General features: G+C 34.8%; 1 protein-coding gene across 1 annotated transcript in view; it reads right to left on the bottom strand.

The window, feature by feature from the left end:
- Positions 1-25,645, bottom strand: part of EXOC6B (exocyst complex component 6B) — a 519,851-nt gene that overhangs the window by 493,709 nt on the left and 497 nt on the right. The window lies entirely within an intron of this gene.

Raw genomic sequence — 25,645 nt, 5'->3', positions numbered from 1 at the left:
TCCAACCACTATCCCAGACAGAATGGAAAGAAAAGCTGTATCTTATATGCTAATTAAATGGTTTTAGGTGTGACCTTAGAAAACTGACCTACCTGCCTAATTACTGCCAAAAAAAATAATAATTTCAGACCAAGTACCGGCAGTTCTTGATTCACTCAATAAATAAGTTCCTGGTAGCCTACTCAATGAAGTAAATATTTGTAAATCAATGCAGAATTTCTCAAAAGTAATATAGGTGATACTGAAGTGTTTAACGATGAAATATGATGTCTAAAATTTACTTCAAAATTTGCCAAGGTAGGCATGGAGAGAAGAGGTAGGTAGTGAGAGAATTAGATGAAACAAGACTTATTGTGTGTTTAATTGTTAAGATCATGAAAGAGTACATAGAGATTTATTACTTTCTTGACTTTTGTACGTTTTAAACTTTTCACAATAAACTAATTTAGAAAGAAAAAAGAATAGGGTGGGAATTGGTTGAACCCATCAAAGTTTTAAACTTACAAAGCCTAAACTCAGCTATCCCACATTTAAGAATCTCTCTTACAGAAATACCAGTATCAATATGTAAAGAGATATTTATAAGAATAAAGAATTGTTTTTTAGAATAATGTGTGGAAGAAAAAGGAGGAGACCATCTAACTGTCCATCAACAGAAGAGTAGGTAACTCCATAGAAGAGAATATTCTGCAGTCATTAAAAACTATGAAGTAGAGCTAGAAGTTTTGACTTAAAAAGATATCTGACATGCTTATACATTGTTAAGTAGGAAAAAAAAAACAGATGTATATCCAATGTATATGGCAATTCTCATTTAAAAAGAAAAAATAACAAAGTTGGAGGTATCATGCTACCTGATCTCAAACTACATTACAATGCTATAGTAATCAAAACAGCATGGTACTAGGATAAAAAGCGATACATTGATCAATGGAACAGAATAGAGAGCCCAGAAATAAATCCATGCCTATATGGTCATTTACTCTATGACAAAGGAGACAAGAATATACAATAGGGTAAAGACAGCCTACTCAATAGAGTTGGTGAAACTGGACAGATACATGAAAAAAGTTATAACTAGACCACCTTCTTATACCATATACACGAAAAACTCAAAATGGATTAAAGACTTAAATTTAAGACCTAAAACCATAAAACTCCTAGAAGTGAACACAGGCAGTAAACTTCTAGTTTACTGATATTGTTCTTAGTAATATTTTTTCTGATATATCTTTTTGTGCAACAGAATCAAAAGAAAAAATAAGTAAGACTACATCAAACTAAAACTTTTTGCACAGCAAAGGAATCCATGAACAAAATGAAAAGACAACCTATGGAATGGAAGAAGATATTTGCCAATGACGTATTAGATAAGGGATTAATATCTAAAACTTATAAGGAACTCATATATATAACTCAACACCAAAAAACAAACAATCCAATTAAAATATGAGCAGAAGACCTGAATAGGCATTTCTCCAAAGAGGACATACAAATGGTCAACAGACATATAAAAAGATGTTCAATGTCACTAATCATCAGGGAAATGCAAATTAAGACCACAAAGAGATACCACCTTGCATCTGTCAGAATGGCTATCATCAATAAATCAAAAAATAACAGTGTTGGCAAGGATGTTGAGAAAAGGGAACCCTCGTACACTGTCAGTGGGACTATAAACTGATACAGCCACTATGGAAAACAGTTTGGAGGTTCCTCAAAAAATTAAAAATTGAACTATCGTAATACCCAGAAATTCCTCTTCTGGGTATTTATCCAAAGAAAACCAAAACACTAATTCAAAAAGATATATGCACCCCTATGTTCACTGCAGCACTATTTACAATAGCCAATATATGGAAGCAACCTAAGTGCCCATCAATAGATGACTGGATAAAGAAGCTGTGATTGATATATATATATAGATAGATAGATATAGATATACATACACATATATACACACACACATATATATACACACACATATATATACACATATACAATGTAATATTACTCAGCCACTTAAAAAAATGAAATTTTACCATTTGCAATGACATGGATGAACCTAAAGGATGTTACGTTAAATGAAATAAGTCAGACAGAGAAAGACAAATACGATATGATTTCACTTATATATGGAAATTAAAAAACAAAATAAACAAACAAACAAAACAAAAACAGAATCACAGATACAGAGAACAAATTGGTGATTGCCAGATGAGAGGGGGGTTGAGAGGCTGGGTGAAAAAGGTGAAGGGATTAAGAAGTACAAACTGGCAGTCACAAAACAAGCACGAGAATGTGAAGTACAGCATAGTGAATATAGTCAATAAAATTGTAATAACCATGTATAGTGCCAGGTAGGTAATAGACTAATTAGGGAGATCACTTTGTAAATTATATAAATGTCAAATAACTATTCTGTACACCTGAAACTACTATAAAATAATATTGAATGTCAACTCTAATTGAAAAATAAAAATTAAAAAAACTAGAAGACTATGTATGTATATACGAATATGAGTGTGTATATACACACTTATATAAGCATAGAAAAAAGTATAGAAAACTATATATCAAACTACTAATAATGCTTTGAAGGGGTAAGTTTAAAGTAGGGAAAAAAGAGAATTTTACTTGCACATTTCTAAATTTTCTTTATTTTATAATAAACTTATAAAACTTTAAAATATTTAAAATCCATTACAGTTTTAAAATAAAGTGCCTGTTACATAAAGGTTAAATTAACAAAAGAGAATTTTAAATGAATTGGCCAGGGATGTCACACGTCCATAGACATGACAAAATAATTTCATACAAAATAGAAAATAATAAAGTTTGAAGGAATATCATGTAAACTAATACTTTTTATAAATATGAACAAAAAAAACTGAAAACATATGAGTAAGTTTGCAAGACTTCCACAAGGTCATTAACGGATAGCGAGAACTGAGACAGAATGGGTGAGAGATGACTAGCAACATAAAGCAAGGAAGGGGGAGAAGAAGATAGAGAGAAAATACGTGAAGGAAAATTAGAAAAAAGTGAAAGAGTTAAGTTACATAAATTAGAGTCATCACACTGTAAGGAAACAGTATTGAAAATGAGGGGTAAGGGATAGAAAGGAACAGTTTGTGGCTATGAAAAACCTTCTTTAGAGTCCTCCTTCATTTTTAAAAATCTACTGAATATCTACTACTTAATGTATACTAAATTCACCCTAGAGGATAACAACTTGAGCCAGCAGGAGTAATTCTAGCTTCCTGGAATCCATTTCAATCTGATGAGACAACGACATGCATTGATCTTCCCCTCTCCTAAAATTCCATTAAAGAAAAATGCATAAAGCCACTATTCAAAAAAAAAAAAAAAAAAATCCAAGAAAAGAGCCTGCAGCCAATGAGAATAGCAACAAATTTCTGGGAGAAAAAGCTGACAAATGACAGTAAGGATGAGGCGTAGTAGTTCAAAAAAGAACTCAGAGTACTTGCCAAAGGAATGAAATCCAAAAAGGAGTCAGTACCAGCCATAACCATGGAGGTCAGGATTCAGAATGCCAAGAATAATGGAAGCACTGAAAACAAACACATTAATTGAAAGACTGAATACAGAACTGTCAAACCTCTACACATTTACCCTATATGTGAATATTCCAGCAGCCGAAGACCTAACCCTAGGCAAGGTATCAGGGGATTTTTCTCTGGAGAAATTATATAGCCTAAGAATACACTAAAAACCACTGAACTGTACACTTCAAATCAGTGAATTGTATAGTATGGGAATTATATCTCAAAAAAGTTGTTTTTGAAAAAAGAAAAAGCACTAATTTTCCTTTCTCCCGTAGTGGGAAATCAATTAATACTGCCTAATACTGAATGTGAGTTTTTTTAATTACGAATATAGAAACTGACTTTTTACCTTCTTAAGTTTATGAGATCTTTAAAAAATGAATATTGCTTATAATGAAAAACACCTAAAATTCAGTAATTCCATGTTTTATTTCAGTTTCTACTTCAAGTAATATTAAATTTAATACATTTAATAGAAATATTATAGTATATGCAATATCCAGTTTTTATGAAAATTATCTTCTACTCACCCTATTTGTATATTTGTGGGAAGTGACACTGATCTAGAATCACGATAACTAAAGTTAATAATAGTTTCTCAAAAGCAGATTTTTGGTCGATATATATTTATGTCATCTTTACACTCTTCTATTCTGCTTGATTTTATTTTTACTAATGAGCAAGCACCACACTTCCAAAAAGAAAAATAATTTGAAAATTAAAAGGTATATATATTAGGACTTCCATTCTGGGAAGAGGAAGCAGACATAATTTTTCCTATCCCTCCCACTGAAAACTCTAGACGTTATATATAAAACAAACAGAAAAAAATTTTTGAAAGGTGGAAAGAAGAAAGGAGACTGGCTTGGGACCTTGAGACTGTAGGAACACATGGTAGTCAGATTCCTGGATTTTCATTTTGCCTTATATCCCAGACTTGGAACTGAAGAGACTAGCAACCAAGAAACACAAACGAGGGCAAACAACAAAAAGCCCCAACAAAAGCCTGCTGTCTCTCTAGCCAAAAGATGACAAAAGGGGTGGCCTACCAAAATACAAAACATTTACACGATCACTGTTGTATTCCAGACAAACACCACAGAAAAAATACTATAGCCCCACCCACACTCACACCAACACAGGCAGAGAGGAAGCCAACACTTCCACCCTCACAAGGTAATACAAAGTGCCCAACACTCCGGTCAGAGTATCAGAGAAGGCCAAGAAGAGAGCTGGGACCCATCAGACGGTTACAACCCCCTTTCTCACACCATGGTGTGAGCACAGACCACATATGAAGCCAGAACTCCCATCTGCGGCAGTAAAGAGGAGCCCCTCTCAGGTGTCAACAGAGTCTAAGTGGGGAACATGGACATCTACCTTCACCTAGCAGTAATGAAGCAGTAATCCACATCTTCTCCTGCCAGATCAATGTCAAAAAAAGTTAGCTAAAATCATAGGTTTAAATAAGAGCCTGAGTCTTGTAACAATATGAAACTATACAGGTTTCGATTAAAAATCATTCTTTATACCAAGAACCAGGAGGCTGTCAAACTAATGAAAACAGACAATCACTAGATGCCAAAACTGAGATAACAGAGATGTTAGAACTATCTGATGAAGATTTTAAAGTGGTTATTACAAAAACTATTCAACAATTAGGAACACACTTGAAACAAAAAGACTGAGAGCCTCAGCAAAATAAAAACAGAGACCAGGATTACCAAATGAAGAGTTTAGAACTGAAAAATACAATAACTATAACACAAACTCAGTAAGGGGCTCAAGAGCAGAATGGAAAGAATCAGTAAACTGAAAAATATAACAAAAGAAATTACATTATCTAAATAACATGAGAAAATAAATTGAAAAAAATGAACAGCACCTCAGGAGCTATTGGACAGTAACAAAATATGTACCATTCACGTCGCCAGAGTTCCAGAATAACAGTTGAAAGAGGGTGGGAAGAGAAAGTACTTGAAGAAATAATGAATGAAAACGTCCCCAATTTGGCAGGGATATAAACCTACAAACTCATGAAGTTCAGCAAACCTCAAACAGGATAAACCCAAAGAAATCCATGCCAAGACACACTGTAATTAAACTCCTAAAAAACTAAAGACAAAAAATCTTAAAAGTAGCCGAAGAAAAATGACACCTTTTCTACAGGGGAAAAATAACTTCGTTGACAAAAAATTTTTCATCAGAAACTATGGAGGCCAGAAAGAAGTGACACAACACTTCTCCAGTGCTGGAAGAAAAGAACCGCCAAAACAGAATCTTACACCCAGCAGAAATAATCGTTCATGAATAAAGGGGAAACCAAGACATTCTCACGTGAAGAAAAATTAAGCCATTCTCATATAAGAGAATTTGCTGCCAGCAGGCCTACTCTTTAAAAAAAAATGGCTATAGGAAATTCTTTAAACAGAAAGGAAATTATTTGTTTTAAAAAGGAATCTTGGAACATTAGGGAGGAAAAAAGAACACAGTAAGCAAAAATCTGGGTAAATGGAATAGATTTTACTTCTCCAGAGTCTTCTAAATTAGAAGCAAAAACACTGATGTGATTCTAAACCTTTGTAGAGAAAATACTTAAAACAGTTATATTATAAATAGGGGAGGATAAAGAGACATAAAGGGAAGTAAGTTTTCTAAACTTCACTCAACCTGGTAAAATGATGACACTACTAAACTGTGATGTTACATATTAAATAATGTTTACCTAGAGAAGCCAGCAAAAAAACTCTATAGAAAGATACACTCAAAAGCACTAAAGATAAACCAAATGAAATTCTAAAAAAAATGTTAAAGTAACTCCAAGGAGGGCATGAAAAAGAAAACAGAAACAAAAAAAGAGACAATAAACGGAAAACAACAAAACAAAAAAAAGCAGAGTTAATCTGGGTTTCCGGTCAAGATGGCGGAGTATATAAACTCTGCTGCTGGCCTCCTTTCATGACCACATCAAAATTACACTAACCTACACAACAACCATCAATGAGAATTGCCTGAAGTCTAGCTGAACAGAAGTCCTTTAAGCATATACAGAATAAGACTGCTAGGTGAGGCAGAAATGCAAAATGGGCTGGTCCCACATCCACGTGTGGCGGTTGAGACTTGGGAGGGATATGTCCGCTGCAGAGGTCCCCCTGGAGGAGTGAGGGATCCCAGCCCCACACCAGGTTCCCCAGCCCAGAGCACCAGTGTCAGGAAAAGAAGCCCCCACAACTTCTGGCTGTGAAAATCAGAAGAGTTTGTGCGGAGGGCTGTTGGCCTCCCAGGTGTTCTCCTTAAAGGGCCCCTGCGTGGATTTACTCACTGATGGACTCAGTTGCGCTGAGCTCCAGCGCTGGGGCTGCAGTCCAAAAGGCACCATGTACATATGGGAGGAAGTGAATTGTCTGGCTTCAGGGTGAGGGCTGGAGGGGCAGCTTTTTCCCAGATAGAAGTGCTGGCAGAGGGTATCGTTCCTTTGCTGAGCAGGCAGACTTAGGTACCCACCATATCTGAGTCTCCATCAACCTAGTTAACACTGGTTACCTGCCTTGGTGATTCCCGAGATCCTACCTCACCCAACTTGCGGGCCCATCCAAGCCACTTCCAGCCGCTTTTCCATACAAATTGCCTATCTTGGCTCATGCTGTGGACTTTCCTAAAATCTCTCAAAGGTTAAAAAACTCCAAATAATCAGCATATGGCCTCAGTGTGCCCCATACCTCTTGCTAAGCAGCCCCAAGCCCAGCACCAGCAGCGGCCAGCCTCAGTTCGCAGCTTAGACCCTCCCAGACACCTCCATGCTCTAGCTCATGCCAGGTGGCCCCGGGCTAGGCTAGGCAGGCACAGGCTACAGCAGAGCTTGGATTGAGGTGGGGCCCCTCCCAAGAGCGGCTAGAGCAACAACTGGCCACTCCACAAACAACACACCCAAAGGGCAGACTTGGCAGGCACCACAGCCCTGCTAAAGTGAATACTGCTCTTAGGGTCAGCCTCTGCACAACAGCTCCTCCACTGTAGTCACAACCAGTTCTCACAATCAGTTGCTCTCAGTGACATGCAAACAGCAACCAAGGCTCAACTACAACACGAGGGCACACAAAACCCACACAAGGAACACACGCCTGGGACACCTGGTTCAGGTGACGAGGGAGACTGCTCCTCTAGGCCCCACAGGACATCACTACATAAGGCTACTCATTAAGACCGGGAGACACAGCAGCTCTACCTTTAACAGAAACAAACGCTGAGAATCGGCTAAAATGGAGAGACAAAGAAACATGTCTCAAATGAAAGAAAAGAACAAAGCTCCAGAAAAAGATCTAAACAAAATGGCAATAAGCAATCCATCAGATGCAGAGTTCAAAACACTAGTTATAAGGATGCTCAATGAACTTAGGGGAAGAATAGATAAATTAAGTGAGAACTTTAACACAGAGATAGAAAACATAATAAAAACTAAACAATAATGAAGAATACAACTGAAATGAGGAATATATTAGAGGGAATCAACAGATTAGATGAAGCAGAGGATCAAACCAGCAATTTAGAAGATGACATAGCAGAAAATACCCAATCAGAACTGCAACAAGAAAAAAGAATCTAAAAAATTGAGGACAGTTTAAGGGTCCTCTGGGACAATATCAAGCATACCAACATTCACATCATAAGGGTACTAGGAGAAGAGAGAAAGCAAGGAATTGAAAACTTACCTGAAGAAATAATGACTGAAAACTTCCCTAACTTGGCAAAGGAAACAGACACACAAATCCAGGAAGCAGAGAGTCCCAAACAAGGTGAACTCAAAGAGGCCCACACCAAGACATATCAAAATTAAAATGCCAAAAATTAAAGACAAAAAGAGAATCTTAAAAGCAGAGAAAGAAAAGCAATTACTTACCTACAAGGGCACTCTCATACAGCTAATTTCTCAACAGAAACTTTTTGCAGATCAGAAAGGACTAGCAAGAAATATTCAAGGTGATGAAAAGCAAGGACCTGCAACCAAGATTACTCTACCCAGAGCTTTGCTATCATTTAGAATCAAAGGACATAGTTTCCCAGACAAGAAAAAGCAAAACGAGTTCATCAACATCAAAACAGTATTACAAGAAATGTTAGAGAGATTTCCTTAAGAAGACAACAATATAGCAATCCTAAATGTGTATGTAGTAAACAACAGAGCTGCTAAATATCTGAAGCAAAAACTGATAAATCTCAAAAGAAAAATAGACAATTCCACAATTATGCTTAGATACTTCAATACCACTCTCTCAATAACTGATAGAATCAGAAAAATCAGCAAGCATGTAAAAGAACACAACACTATCAACCAACAGGATCTAATCAACATTAGTAAAACACTACCTAACAGCAGCTGAATACACATTTTTTTCAAGCGTCCACAGGATAAATACCAAGAAAGATCATACTGTGGACCATAAAACGAACCTCAACGAATTCAAAATAAGTAAAATCACACACAGTATATTCTCCAACCACAATGGAACTAACCTAGAAATCGATAGCGGAGTAACAGGAAATGACCAAATCCTGGGAAATTAAACAACATCCTTCTAAATATTTGATGGATCAAACAGGAAGTCAAAAGGGAAATTAAAAAAAAAAAAACACTAAGTTGTGTGAAAATTAAAATATACCAAAATTTATAGGACACTAGTAAAGCAGTGCTAGAAAAGAAGAAAATTCTCAAATCAATAATCTAAGCTCCTATATTTCAAGATCCTAAAGAGCAAAAACAAAAATAAAAAACAAGCAGCAGTAAGGAAGTAATAAAGATCAGAGCAAAAACCCATAAATTTGAAAATGAAAAAAGAATAGAGAAAAATCAATGAAAAAGTCTGGTTCTTTGAAAAGATCAATGGGATCGACAAATATATAACAAAAAAATAGATACAACTTACCAATATAAGAAATCAAACTAGGGATATCACTACACACCCTGTACCATCAAAAGAATAATAAAAGAGAACTATAAACTCTTTTCTGACATAAATTGGATAACTTAGAAAACACCAATTCCTAGAAAATCAAACTATCACAACTTATCCAACACAAAACAGTAAATTTATATAGCCCGAGAACTATGAAAAAATTTGATTTTGTAATTAAAAATCTCCCAGAAAAAGAAATCTCCAGGCCTAGATGGTTTCATTGGAGAATTCTATAAAATGTTTAATGCCAAATTAACAACAATTCTAAAACCTTTTCCAGAAAATAGAAAAGAAGGGAGGGAAAACGTCCCAATTCATTTTATGAAGCTATTACTACTTTATCAGCAAAACCAGACACAGTAAAAAACATATAAAACTATAGACCAATACCCCTCACAAATATAAACACAAAAATCCCTTTAAAACTATTGGCAAATAGAATTCAGAAGTATATAAAAAGAAATACATACAACGACTAAGTTATGTTTATTCCAAGGAGGCAGGCTCACTTAATATTCAAAAATCAATCAATTGCCAGGGTAAGGAAGAAAAATCACATGATCATATCAATGTAGTAAAAGAACTGGACAAAATTCAACACTTTTTCATGATAAAAACTCTCAAAAAATAGGCATAGAATGGAACTTCCTCAACTCAATAAAGAGCATCTGCCAAAAAAAAAAAAAAAACCTATACCATTCACTTACACTTAGTGGGAAAAGACTGAATGCTTTCTAAGATCAGGAACAAGTCAAAGATGTTCACTTTTATCACATCCTGGAAGTTCTAGTCGGTGAAAGAAAATGAAAGAAATGCCACAGAATGGAAAAAAGAACTAAAACTGTCCCTATTTGCAGATGGCACTATTATCTACATAGAAAATGCCAAGGAATCTACCCCCACCCCTCCCCCCAAAAAAACCTCCTAGACTAATGAGTTCAGCAAAGGCACAATGATCCAATATAAACATTCAAAATTAACTGTATTTCTATAAACTAGCAATGAACACATTGACACCAAATTAAAAATACAATGCCATTTACAATTACTTTTAAAAAAAGAATATTTAGGTGTAAATCTAGCAAAACATGTAGTGACTCTGTATGCTACAAACTACACAATGCTGATAAGAAGAAATTAAAAGAGAGCTAAATAAACTGAGAGACACACCATGTTTGTGAATTGGAAGAACTCATGAAATAAAGATATCAATAATCTATAAATTAATAAACAGGTTTGGTGTAATTCGTATCAAAATCTCAGCAAGATAATTTTGTAGGTATAGACAATATTATTCTAAAATTTATATGAAAAGGCAAAGGAACTAAATTAGCTAAAACTATTTCGACAAAGATTAAAGTGGGAGAAATCAGTCTACCCAATATCAAAACTTAATTCTATGTAGCTACAGTAATCAAGACTGTGATATTGGCAGAGGAATAGACACACAGATCCACAGAAAAGAGAACCCAGAAATATATCCACAAAGACAAAAAAAAAAAAAAAAAAACCCAAAGAAGAAAATCTTCAAGATGTAAAGAATTCTTAGAATTGGCACAGAAAGCATGCTCCATACAAGGAAAAATTGATAAATTAAACCTGATCAAAATTTAAAACTTCTGATATACAAAAGACTCCACTAAAAGAGTGAAAAGACAAGCTACAGAGTGGGAGAAAATACTTGCAAATCACATATCCAACAAAGGACTAGTATCTAGCATATATAAAGAATTCTCAAACTCAACAGTCAAAAAAAAATACTCATTAGAAAATGAGTAAAAGATGTGAAAGTAGATGTATATATGGCAAATACTGCACATGAAAATATATTAAACATGATTAGCAATTAGGGAAATGCAAATTAAAACACATTATCAGAATGCCTAAAATATGAGTGACAATACCAAATGCTGAAAAGGATGTGGAGAAATCAGAACACTCATATTGCTGGTGGGAGTGTGAAACAACATAGCCACTTTGGAAAGCAGTTTTTGCAGTTCCTCAAAAAGTTAAACACAGAGTTATCATATGAGTCAGGAATTCCACTCCTAGGTATATACTCAAGAGAATTGAAAACATATGTTCACAAAAAACCTTTACACAAATGTTAACAGCAACTTTATCTGTAATAGCCAAAAATCAAAAACAACTCAGATGTTCTTCAATGAGTGAATGATTAAACAAACTGTGATCCAGCTATACCATGGAACACTACTCAACAGTAAGAAGGAACAAACCATTGATATACCACAACAGCTTGGATGAATTGCCAGGGAATTATGCTGAATGAGAAAAGCCAATTCCAAAACATTATATACTGTATGATTCCATTTCTATAATATTCTTTAAATGACAAAATTATAGAAAGAGAACAGACTAGGTTGTGAGGGGCTAGAAAAGATGAGGACAGAAGGAAAGTGGTTCTGGCTGTAAGTAGGCAACATGAGGAGGGACCCCTGTGGTGATGGAAATAGTCTATATCTTCACTGCCAAGACACAATGTCAACATCTTGGTCCTGACATACTGTACTACTGTTCTGCAAGATATTACCATTGAAGGAGACTAGGTAAAGGGTACAGGGGATCTCTGTATTATTTCTTACAACTGCATGTGACTCTTCGATTATCTCGAAACAAAAAGTTTAACTTTAAAGAAAGCAAATAATAAATGTACAGAGGCAGGTACACATTAAAAATTTTAAATACTTATAATAACCTATTTTTCTTCGGATTTCAAGAGCTCTTCTCCTTTCACTTCCCTCTTACTTTTGCTAGTCCAGTGCCACAAGATCTTCATCGTACACCGTACACCTCTTCCTTACAAATGTCAAGCAATTATTTTACCTCATCAAAAGCAAACTGCTCAGCTAGCTCCCTTATTTCTTTCTTTTTTTTTTGTCACACAAACATGTATTTTCCAAAATAAAACTCCATATCAAAAGTGTTTCATAACATACAGTCAGTCAAGCTCAATGTCTGCTGTTTTAGTCCCTGCTACTGCTTGATAAGATCACATTTCATATCAATAACTTTACAATTTAAAAAAAAAAAAAAAGAATTTTATTGTTTTTTGGCTCCAGAGGTCCCCTAGAAAATGGAAGTTAATTGCACTGTGATGATTCTTGCTTGCTGAATTGTTTCACTAGATAATGTGTTTTAAAGTTCTAAATTACAGGAAGTATGACAGAGATACAAAAAGCAAGCACAAATACGAGGAAACAAAGGCACAATTTGCAAAAGAGAAAAATATCAAGAATCAAGTTTCAAAAATAAGAGATACTTAGAACAAAGGAGTAAAGACACTTGGCTTAGACGTGCAACAAGGTATCAGTGTTCCACTATACAATATCATAGTGCCAAAAGACATGCTTTCATCACAGAGCATATCATGTTCCAGGTACAGAAAACCAGAATCTAAATTGAAAATCTGTGTTATCCCACAGCTTTTTAATAAAAAACAAATATAGCAGAAGAGCCTGTATTTTAATCAAAATCATCATTTTTGGCAAATGGCTTTCATCATTTATCTAACATACAACAGAACATTTACCTAGCTAGCATTCAAAATACCGGAAGATTCTAAACTCAAAAAATGACAGAATTGCTCTTTAAAAAAAAAAAGGTTGTTGCTATTGTCATTGTTTTGCATTTGCTTTTATCTAACAATCAATCTGATTATGAAACCACAGTAGTAACTGAAGGTAAATTTACTACAGTGCAATGTAATGTTAATATGATATCTTCAAAACTGTGAATAGCAGGCAGGTGTTTTAACAGAGTCCCAATCCATATGTAGCACCACAAATCGCATTAAGTTAATCTGGTTGGTTATACTGTGATAGTTCTTGCTCACTTAGATGTTTCACTGGGTAATATGTGTTTTTAAGTTCTAAATTACAATTATGCAAACATACATTACATGCTTAAATTTCTTTCATCAATTGTTGTGCTCTTGAGAGCACATATCTCCACTTTTTTAAATTATAAATCTAGAACAGGGTAGTTTCCAGGCATTCCAAATAAATAACCTCTTTAATAAGATATACATTTTCCAGCCAGTATATTCTAAAATACACAGCTTAAAGTAAAACATCTATGGCCATTTTATTCGTTGGTAGTTTTTTAAATAGCCATGGTGGGTTGGGGTTTTTTTAACATCAAATTTAAAATTGTTACAAATGAAATTACTGAGGTTTTAATGGCATTTACTTAAGTGTTAGAACATACCCCAAGCTGCTTCCAGGTAAGAATCTTAGCGCACTCTTTAGGCACTCTTCTTCACTCCACTTCTTCTGGAGGAATAAGGTGGCTTATTCAGGTTCTTCAACTTTCATAAAAAGATAGTAATCCTACCCACGGATGGTTTCCTTTTAAAGCACATATAGCTCTGTACTTAACTAAGAACACAGGCAAATGATACATTCAGAAAAAAAAAGAAACTAATTCCTTTCTACAACCCTGAACTCACTGATAACTCATTACTTATCAAAAACCTTGACTACTAAAAGTAGTACTTATGAAGAAATAACTAACGTACATGTAATGCATATACGCTTTCAGGTTAGAAACCATGGAGACTGGACACATATACATTTTATTAAAGAAAGTATCTATAGTTCATAAGATTCAAAAGTAAACAATGATCCAAAAAAAAGGGAGGAGGATAATAAAACACTTCCAACTTCTACTATAGATATTACCAAATCTATGCCTTGATTAGCAAAGATCAGCAGAGGACTGCATTCCTTTGGCTCCCTGCAGAATAGCTTTTACTAAATCATGCTTTGGTTATGCCATATGCTTTCACTAAAGGACAATATAGGAAACAGCCTGTCACATACTGCTGCATTTACTATATAGATATTAAAGTTACATTATACAGGGCCTTCTTTGTGAAGACTTATGGAAGAAATAGTCCTCTGGTCTTAGAACCAAAAATAGCTGTGCTTCTCCAAAATAACTACTTTTTAATTTTACAACACCATAACTCAAATAACTGAACATGTCTCTTTTTTGTACTAGTTGCTGGAAAGCCTAGGGCCAAACTGATGGCCTACCTTTAAAAAATGTACATATCTTCCAATACGAATTCTTTTATTCATTTAAATTTCCTCCATGTCTTTCCTTTTGTAATTCAGTAAGTTATGGCTTCCCCATTAAGAAGTTACACTTTGACTCAAAACCTCTTGGTGTATCAAAAAAGTATTCTTCGGGAACATGTTAAATGTTCTAAAAGATCTGCTCTTTACAAATATGAATTGTTTAACTGCTCTCACTCTTGACTTCATTTACTTCTTCCTACCTCTGTTTTCCATGCGTCCCAATTTCTTCACCACCTCCAATGTATCTATTACGTATATTTCTTTTAAGTCATGTACATTTTTGGAAACTAGTTGCTTTCTCGAATAAATAAAGGGGAAAACTAGAGAATAAGAGAAAGAAGAGTTAATTGTCAATTGATTTAATTCCTTTCCATGAGAGGGAAAGAAGATTGAGAATAACCCAAAAACAGAGTTAAGAAAAAATTAATCTCCCCTCAAGAAAAAGTCAAAATGTAGTGTAAAATATGTATGTTAACTTACACACAACTAAAAAAAAATTTACCATTCTGCAGACATCTAGAAATGTAAAATATAAATACATATAATTTACAGATACACATAACAAATTGTTTTTAAAATAGTCAAAATATTAAAATATTCCATTATTGTTGTCTATTTCTTAGCTGAACCCTCCTTAACTCAAATATTGGAACAAAGCCTATGCAACATCAGTTTGCCTTTGAGCGAATGTTTTCCTTGTTTTCTAAATACTCCAGAGGTACTACTACATTGCAAAAATAGCTTTACTTTTCTTTCCCATAGCAAAAGCAAAGATCTCTAAGAAATGACCTACTAGGCACCTCTGGTCTCATGTTTAAGCTCAGGTCTGCACTAACTCAATTTTTACTAACTCCTCCCCCTAACTCTTTGCTTTTCCCTCCCAAGCAAATTTGAAATGTCATCATTGCTCAGCTTCTCAACCCAGATTCACACATTTCATTGATTGACCACTCACTAATTTTTTTCTTCAAGTTGCTTTCAGCTAGAAGCTTGATTCTGGTATATGATTAAATCAATTATTACATCATAAGCAAATACTACAAACTATCAACTTCAATGATGTAAAGGATCAAAATATTTTTATTTTCTTCAATGACCTAATATTCATATATATCATATTCCAAATGAAAATTACATCATAAATATTATATGAAATTCTAAACTGCTTCCAAACCCACACTAAATAATTGTCCTTATCAGTAACTTCTGCAACTAATGCATGATGGGCTAATGCTGCAAATGATGTAAACATAAGAATACATGCCATAACATTTTAAAGTAAAAATCTATTTAAATGTTGACATCCTCTGATTTGCTAAAAATTTTATTTGTATATGAAACAGAAATATCTAATAATATCACTGCATTCCCCCAAAAAAACCTGATTTCAAATTATGACAGCTCCTTGGTATAAGAGTTTTTTTAATTCTTTTAAAATGTCTGTTTATTCATGTCCCTTTATGACTGAAATAATGAAAAAGTAGGTTTGAAGCTTTCATTCCTTGAAAACAATGGTTTCTTTGTTTTAGTAATCACAACTCATTTCAGTTTGTATACTCGACGTGTTTAAGCAAAACATAACTATCAAAGATTGTGTACTACTGCTCCCGAATTAATAAGAAAAATACCAACTTCATAGAAAAATCAGCAAAGAATATGGATAGCATGTGCGTGCACACGTGCACACGTGCATACACACACACACACACACACACACACACACAAAGATATATAAAAAGCCTTTACACATAAAGAGAGATGTTCGGCTTTACTCATAATAAGAAAAGTACAAATGAAAACTACATTGAAATCTCATTTATCACATTGGCAAAAACTCAAAAGTCCAATACATACCCTGTTGAAAAACCTATGGAAAAATGAGCAATTTCATAGACTATCCAAGGGAGAGCAAAATGGCATAACCTCTACAGAGAGTAATATCTACCAAACTACAGATACATTCATCATTTACTCAGCAATCTCACTTCTGGCAATCTATCCTACAGATACAGTATGAAATGTACAGAAAGAAATAACAAATATTCAGGATTATTCATCGCTGAATTATTTTGTCCAGCAAAAGACTGGAAATAACCCAACTATGCAGAAACAGGGATTGGTTGAATAAACCATGGCATATTCACATTATGAAATACTCAGTAGCTGCAAAAAAGATTAAAGAAAATCTCTGCAGATTGATATGAGCAAATCTCCAAAATGTATTGATGAGTAAAAAACTAAGCTGCAGAACTGTAAATATAGTACACTACTTATTTTGTAAAAAGGAAAAGAAAATAAAAGTTTCTAAGCTTATATTTGCATAAAAACCACAATGAAAGAACAACAATAAAATGGGGAAAATAGAGGAAATGGATGAAAAAATATTTATTAGCTCTATGGATCATTCCTTTTCTTTCATTTTTATAATAAAATATTTCAAACCCAGACAAAAATAATTTACCTATTCATTTTTATTTTCAAAGTTACAGTACTTAAGATTTTCAGATCAGTTTTGCAAGCATTATATATTAGATATGATGATAACAAATAAACTCTTGAAATTCAAATGGGATAACTATCAAATGCTAAACTTCCATTTAATTTCTCTGTGACTACTAATTTGTCTGTGGTTTGAATCTAATTAATCAGATAACACATCAGAATAACCTTCCAATGGAAGAGCTTCAAAGAAAACTTTTGTTTTTTTAGCTCAAATAAAACCAGACACAGAGCCCATAGCTGACTGAACCTAATCAGCACTGTCTCATCAGCTACATGAGGGCTCTTTCAGTTTGTCGAATTTTCCAATTTGCTTGACAACTCAATGATGTTATTAAAAAACCTCTATCAAATGCAAAAAATCATTCTCCTATTCCATATAGTAATGAAACATTTAACTCGCCTCTTTTTTCCAAATGTACAATTTTAACTGTTTGTTAAACACTAAACTTTATAAAACGTGCAATTAGAATACAATATTTTAATCACTAGAGTTACCATACTTAAATTCGCAAACTTTTGACAACACTGCACAAAATACTAAAGAATGATACGGAGCCACAGATTATACTTTAGGTTGATGAAGAGGAAGAGGTACTATAAAGATACATATATTTACAAAAAGTAAACATTTCTGATATGTTGAAGTTTTCAAGATTTTTGGCAGTTTTTTTTCTCAAAAGCTTTGTCATATTTTTAAGATAGTTAATCTGCAAAGCAGTTAATTAACCCCTAATTAACAGTTCATAATACAATTACTTTATTCCATTTTTTCAACAAATATTTTCTGAGCACCAATTGTATGTCAAGCACTCTTAAGTTCTCAGAATACAGCAGCAAACCAAAGAAAAAAAATCCCTCTCCTCCTATAATATATACTCTAGTAGAAGAGACAATCAAAAAAATTACATATGTCAGGTAGTAGTAAGTGCTATCAAGAAAAACAAAGTTCCTCCCCCTTTGTTTTCTATACCAATAAATGGCATCACCATTCACCTAGTTACTTAGGCCAAGAGCCTTAGAATAATCCTTGATTGCCTCTTTTTTTTCTTTTATTAGTTTCAAGTATACAGTACATTGGTTAGACATTTATGTAGTTTATAAAATGATCCCCCTAACTGTTCCTTCTTTCCTCTGGTTTTCCACCTAGCCAATATATTAATGCTAACTGCATTCCCTATGCCGTGCTCCCCATCCCTGTGACCATCTATCAACTACTAATATGTACTTCTTTAACCCTTCACTCCATTTTCTCAGCCCCCCCAACCCCCATCCCCTCTGTCTGTCACTAATTGTTCTCTATATTTGTCAGTTTTTGATTAGTTTGCTCTTTTTGTTCCTTAGATTCCACATATAAGTGAAATCGTATGGCATTTATCTTTCGCTATCTGACTTATTTCACTGAGCATAATAACCCCCAGGTCCATCCATGTTGTTGCAAATGGTAGGATTACATTATTTTTATGGCTGAATAATATTACATTGTATATATGAACCATAACTTCTTTATCCAATTGTCTGTTGATAGGCATTTAGGATGCTTCCATACTGGCTATAGTAAATTGTGCTGCCATGAATATTGGGGTTGATTGCCTCTTTCTTTAACTCCCATAAATAATCTATCGGTTTGGCTCTACTTTCAAAATATATTCTAAGTCCAACTACTTTTCATCAACTTCTCCCCAACACCTTATTACCACAACTATTTTCTTGCCTCTTATTACTACAAATGTCCCTTGGCTAATTTCCCTGTTTCTTCTCTTAATTGTCTCCACACAGCAGCCAGAAAGTTCTTATTTAACATAACTTAGAGCGTGTCACTTTCCTTCTCAAAACTCTCCTTCCCATAACATTTGTAATAAAATCAAAGTCTCTTAATCTACATGGTCTGGACCCTGACTACTCTCCTCCCATCGCCTCCCACCATTATGCTTCTCCTGAAGGCCTTGACAAGTACTGTGCACTCTGTCTGGAAGAGAATTCGACCCAGAAAACGATAGGGCTTGCTCTGCTCCTTCACTCTCTTCAAACTTTTGTCAGAACAACTTTTTCTAACCACCTAAACAAAAACAATACCCCATCATATGTAACACTAATCACTAAACAGCATGTCTTTTTCTATTTGTTTATTCTATAATTAGGCCACTGGAATACAAAGTACTTAAAGGCAAGATTTGCCTATTTTGTTCCCTGCTATATTCCATAGCCTGGAACAGTATCTAGCACATAGAAGTTACTCAATAAGTATTTGCTGAATGAATTAATTCATGAATTAATTATGATATAGCTACACAATATGTAACAAAGTATGAAACTGTATATAACGTCAACTAAAAAAGCAAGGCACAACATGATAATACTCTTCTAATACTTCCTATAATAAAATACACATGGAAAAAGTTAAAAAGAAATATACAAATCTAAGAGTTGTGACGGGGTGGTAGGATTAACTTTTTTGTTGTCTATTTCTTCAATCTTTGTAAAAGTCATTATATTACATTTATAATTAAAATATTGAAATGTTATTTTTTAAAGGGAGCTACTACTAAAAAATAAGCAATCAACAATGAAAGATAATTTATTTCCCCTCAATGACTGTCAGAGAGGGAAGATAGATATTAGAATCACTTGAGGGGCTTTATAAATTTGTTTCTTATCTCCTCCTCTGTTCTCTACTCTATCCCAAAATAACCACTCCCAAGCTCTGATTATTGATGAATATTATATCCCTCAGATACATGAGTAAAGAACAACAACAACAACAACAAAAAAGGCCAAGAATCATTAAACATTAACTCCAAAAACAGAAATATCTTAATTCCACATATCAAACTCAAGGATAAAAAGCAAAATTGGACTCTCATTACCTGAGTAAACTACTACCTAAAAGAATGCTTTATCTCCTTTTTCAAAATTTTTTGTTTCTACAATGTAGGTGGTATCCCCATTTTATAAATGAGAAAACTGCCCATTCAGGTGGCAAGTTGCTTATAAAAATAATTAATCAATTAAAGAGGTCCATGCATGGACCAATAATGAGAACTTATCATGAACTAAGGATTATAATTAACTGATTTCCGTACAATTCAGGTAATGGGGAAAGGCAGAGTATGGAAAACAAAGTCTTGTAGCCAAAGGCACAGAGTAGTAAGTGAGGAAGCCAGGTCCCCATATTTAATTATCAAATGGCACTGAGCAAAATACCTTTTGAAAATTCCCCCCAATCTGTTTCTGTAAGAGCCACCTTTACAAACAAACCTAAAAAAGCAAGATAGAAATTGTTCCTACACTGACAGTATAGCTTTTTTTTATTTAATTTTATTTATTTTATATTAGTTTCAGGTATACAGTCCAATGATTAGACACCAAGAACATAGCTTTATAACAACAAAATATATAAGGCGAAGTCTAGAAGGCAATGCATCAAAATAACAGTAGTTGTGTTATAGAATTATAAGTAATTTTTAAAATAGTTTACAAAATTTTATGTTGACAATGTTTTAACAGTGAAAATAATTAAAGAGATAAGATTCTATCACTAATATACTTTATATTAATCTCGAGACTGGGTAGTATGACACAAAGCAATTCCACAAGGTAAGACAAGAATCAGTCCCAAAAGTAAAGTGCTTTACCAGGATCAAATATAGCAATCACATCATTCTTATAACACAAGACCTCAGAAAAGGAAGGCAGCAATTGAGCTAAAAAGAGAAAATCATTAGCTGCAACATTAGAGCAAACTTCTTTCTGGGTGAGAACATTCAACAAAGGGAGTCAGGCTGAACAGCAAAGTCAAATAAACATAACGATAGGGTCTTAAATATTACGTTTCTACCACAAAGAAGGAATATAAATTTCACGGTAAAAAGATAAATCACCTAGGAATATATCTGGGTAAGAAAAGATGGCACTCAACAAATGATGCTCCAACAACCAGATACTATCATGAAAAAGAATGAAAATGAATACCTTTCCTTACACTAGATAAAGTAACTCAAAATGGATCACAGACCTTAATGTAAGAGTTAAAACTATAAAACTCTTAGAAAAAAGAAGCAAACCTTCGTTATCATTAAGCAAAGGCTTCGTAGATACACCAAAAGCACAAGAAAAAAAAACTAAAAATAGATAAACTGAATCACAACAAAATTAAGAAAAACTTTTGTGCAGCAAATGATACCATCACGAAAGAAAAAAGACAACTCACACAATGGAAGAAAGTATTTACAAATCATATAGCTGATGAGACTTATATCCAGGACATATAAGAACGCTTACAACTCAAAAATAAAAAGACAAAAAATCCAAACAAAAACTGAACAAAGGATCTGAACAGACATTACTTCAAAGGTAAATAACCAATAAGCACATGAAAAGATTAGCCATTAGGAAAATGCATATCAAAGCTACAGTGAAATGCAACTTCATACTTAGAATGGCTAAAATAAAAAAGATAGTAACAAATGCAGACAAGGACATGGAGAAACTAGAACCTCATACATTGCTCAATGGAATGTAAAATGGTACAGACATTTTGAAAAATAGTTTGGCAGTTTCTCGAAATGTTAAACATAGTTACCATATGACCTAGAATTCAACTCCTAGGTATACATGCAAGAGAAATGAAAACATGTGTCCACAAAAAAACTAGTACACAAATGTTCATAGAAGCATTGTTCATAAGAGCCCCAAAATGGAAACAACCCAAATGTCCATCAACTGATGAATAAAATGTGACATATCCATACAAATACTATTCAGCAATAAAAAAAAATGAAGTACGGATATAAACTATCTCATGAATGAACCTTGAAAACATTATGCTTAGTCACAAAGAAACATATCGTATAATTTTATTTCCATGAAATGTGCAGAATACACAAACCCATATAGAAAGTAATGATTGCCTGGGGAAAAGGGGGGACAAAATGAAGAGTGATTACTAATAGGTATGGGGTGTCTTTTCAGAATGTTCTAAAATTAGACCGTAGTGACTGCCTCACAACCCTGACTATACTAAAAACCACTGAATAGTACATTTTAAATCAGTGAACTATATGGTATATGAATTATATCTCAATAAAACTATTTTTTTTTTTTAAGATAATGTATTTCACATGTGATAATGGAAGGAAACTAACTTTGGGTGGTGAGCACACAAGAGTATACAGATAACAAATTATAATGTTGTACACCTGAAATTTATATAATGTTATTAATCAATGTTACCTCAATAATTTAAAAAGTTTAAAAACAAAATCTGAAACAGAAATTAAGAATGAATGTCAATTGCTAGTACCCAGAGAGCAACTTGAGGAAATGATCTACTGAATAAGTGATATGAAAGAAAACTAGAGATATAGAGATGAGATTTGAAAAAATGAAAATATGGAACACTGTGCATGAGTGATTTGCAATCGATATTTTAGCATTAGTACTACAAAGCTGGAATGAATATTATTTTAAAAACAAGACAGGCCAGGGTAGGTGGGGAAGAAAAAAAAGCAAGACAAGCCATAATATCTCTTTCCTCATCTGTAAAATCAGGACGTCCAGCTAACAAAATAATTTGTAAGATGAAGACAGAGAAGAAAGAGATGGCTGCTTTCCCAAAAGAATTTGCTAGGCAACAAGCTCTATATGCATGATATGCTCAGGCCTTTCAGAATTACAATGAAAAAAGAGAGGCACTCCTTATGATATGTGGGAATCTACAAACATTGCATGTACTGTTCAAGATTAAAATAAGGATAGATATATAATGAAAAAGTCAAGCCACTGTGGCTCCTCAAACAAAACGGAATAAGACTGGAAGAATAATTTATGTACCAGGAAAAGAAAGCAAGTAATGATTCATGATAGCTGGCAATGGAAAGAGTCTGGTTAGGTAAAGTAGCTAAGGGGAATTTTGTGAAGAGCAGGAATTTTAGGGGTGAGTATATTAATCTTATATCTGCTATCAGTTTACTGTTATTGTCTGTTCTCCGTTCTTCCATTCCTTTTCAGTTACAAAACCTAACTCTTGAACAGCTAAGAATCTGGTGCCTTAAAATGCTACCTCAAAACATGGAAGAAATAGGATAGACGATGAAGAGACAGGAGTCGTCTGGGATTTACAGTTGAGGATAAACTTAGAGAAGAGAGCCTACTGCCTTAAACAAACCTGAATAATTATCGTATTGTGGTGGAAAAACAGGATATAATGAGAATAGGGGTGCATCCAGGGTAAAGCATGGGATCTAAAAACATCAAATCTGTACAAGCTGTTATCTCCGCATGGGATAAGAAAAAAGGTGAGATCATCCCCTATGAATATGGGCAGGGACAAGGTAAAGATAAAGACAGTGGGTACTACATGTATTACAGTATGTTCAAGTGACTGAATCTTGGGTCTAATCTGCCAAAGACAGGATGAGGCCAAAAATGAAAAAACCCTAATAATGAGTAAGGGAGTCAGGAAAAGCAATTAAAACTGACAGGATAGTACAGAGGTTCTCAAACCTTTTCTTTTTTTAACCACGTTCACTTACGGCAAACGATCCCTTAATCCATCTATCACCACAAAACCCTACTTTCCAGTGGGAAAAGAACTCAGTGATAACAATGAAGCAAATTTCAGGAAGAACAGCTAACTTATATTTGAATCTTAATGCACATATTCTTAAGCCAAGATACTAGAAAATTATAGGGCAAAATTCAGCTGATACAAATATGCATTACTATTCCGTGGAGGGTTAACATAATAAATCACAACAAACTAAGTTGATAACACTAAATTTATCTTATAACTAAGAACTACAGCAATTGAAAACCACAACCAACACTTAACAACATTGATGGTGTTCTGAGAAAGAATCCTTCCTAAAAACTCTGGTAATCCCAACTGCTCTAGTGGGAGCATTGTTTGGCTGCCAACCGCATACAGCTCAGCAGCCAAATTTCTTAGAATACTGAAACAGCAGCCTCAGTAACTTTAATAACATTTTGTTTTAGGAAAACCAACTATTAGTAACCATTAATAATGAACTTATAATACTAGTAAGTAGACTTAGTTTAAATAAAAGATAATGAAATGAGGATTGATCATTCACCTTCAAGAACTCAAGAAAATGGATAAACAGAGGAGCCTAATGGTCACGATCATGATGCATTAAGGAACCAAAGGCAAACCACTAAGATGGTTATGTTCAGGGATGGCACTTGGAGAACTGTGCGAAGAGTGTGCCTTAGAAAAAAAAGCTGTGCCAGTGGAGGTGAAGAGTAAAGTCTCCACTCTGTCACCCCCTTCAAACACTTTCATGAAGCAACTCGCCCCATGAAAAAACAAGCAATGAGTAAAAACTCTTTTTTGGAGGGAAGAGCAGTGATCCAAGACTGTACAAGACCAGTAAGACAATTATCTTCTGGCTACCTGGAGATCAGAAGGTACCACCGGAAGAGTGTAGATGAGTTAGTTCTAGGGCACTGGTAAACTGAGGGGAATGGGAAAGGTAGTTTGAAATTGGGCTTGGTAAACAATTAACAGAAAGTACAGGTAGATGATAATCCCCCAACTGAAGCAAAACAAGAGAGGTTAAGAATGCAGACTCTGGATGACACTGCCTGAGTAAGAATCTCAACTTCCCCATTCTATTTTCTCAGTGACCTTGGGCAAATCACTTAACCTCTCTGCCTCATCTGTAAAGTGAAGGTAGTAACAATACCTACCTAATAGGATTGTCTTGCGATTTGTAAGTTACATTTGTAAATTGCTTAATAGTATCTTGCGATATACACAGTGAGTGGTACCTAAGTTTTGTCAAATAAATTGAGGTAGCTGGGGGTTTGTTCTGACATCTCCAAATAAAATGTAGGTGTGTGGGCAAAGTAATGGTAACGAGGGCGGGAGCGGGGATCATTTTTTCTTGGCGATCATACTACCATAAAGCTGCAACTTCGAAAGAGGTCGTCCTCTTGACTCGGTTAAGGGAGCACAGGCTCCAAGGGGCGAGGGTTGAGGGAAACTTCCTTCCTTCCAGGCCTAGGATTTTCAGGAACTCGTTTCTGAGAAGCGGTTGTGATTTTAAGGAGGCAAGAGTTTAATTTCCGAGCAACAGGCCATGGGGTAAAATTCTGTTTTGTCTGAAGAGCAGGACTTATGTCTAGAGCAGGACGGGGTTTGACGCGGAGGAAGAAGGGTGATGTCCTCAGGGAAAGATCTGCTAAGAACCACCATCAGTTCAGCGCGCTCTAGTTGCCCAGCGCCCGGCTAGCCTCGGAGGAAGAACGAAGGCTGCCCCAGCCCGGAGGAAGGCAGCAGAAAGAGCCTTCACAGTAAGTGGACTGTGGGAGCCTGCGATCTCCGGGAAGGGACCCTATGTCAGGGTGCGGATGGAGACCCGCCTCGCAGAGAGTGGAGGTCGCACGCCTGGCTCTCCGAAGGGTGGGGCCGGAGCTGGCCCTGTGGCTGGCCAGACACACGGCCCCGAAGTAGCCTGCCCCGCTGTCCCGCCCGGGCCCCCCCGTGCCCCCGTGCCCGCCC

The sequence above is a fragment of the Pteropus alecto genome, unplaced genomic scaffold (genome assembly GCF_000325575.1).
Source record: "Pteropus alecto unplaced genomic scaffold, ASM32557v1 scaffold131, whole genome shotgun sequence".
Lineage (NCBI taxonomy): Eukaryota > Metazoa > Chordata > Mammalia > Chiroptera > Pteropodidae > Pteropus > Pteropus alecto.
This window is presented reverse-complemented; position numbering and strand designations above follow the sequence as displayed.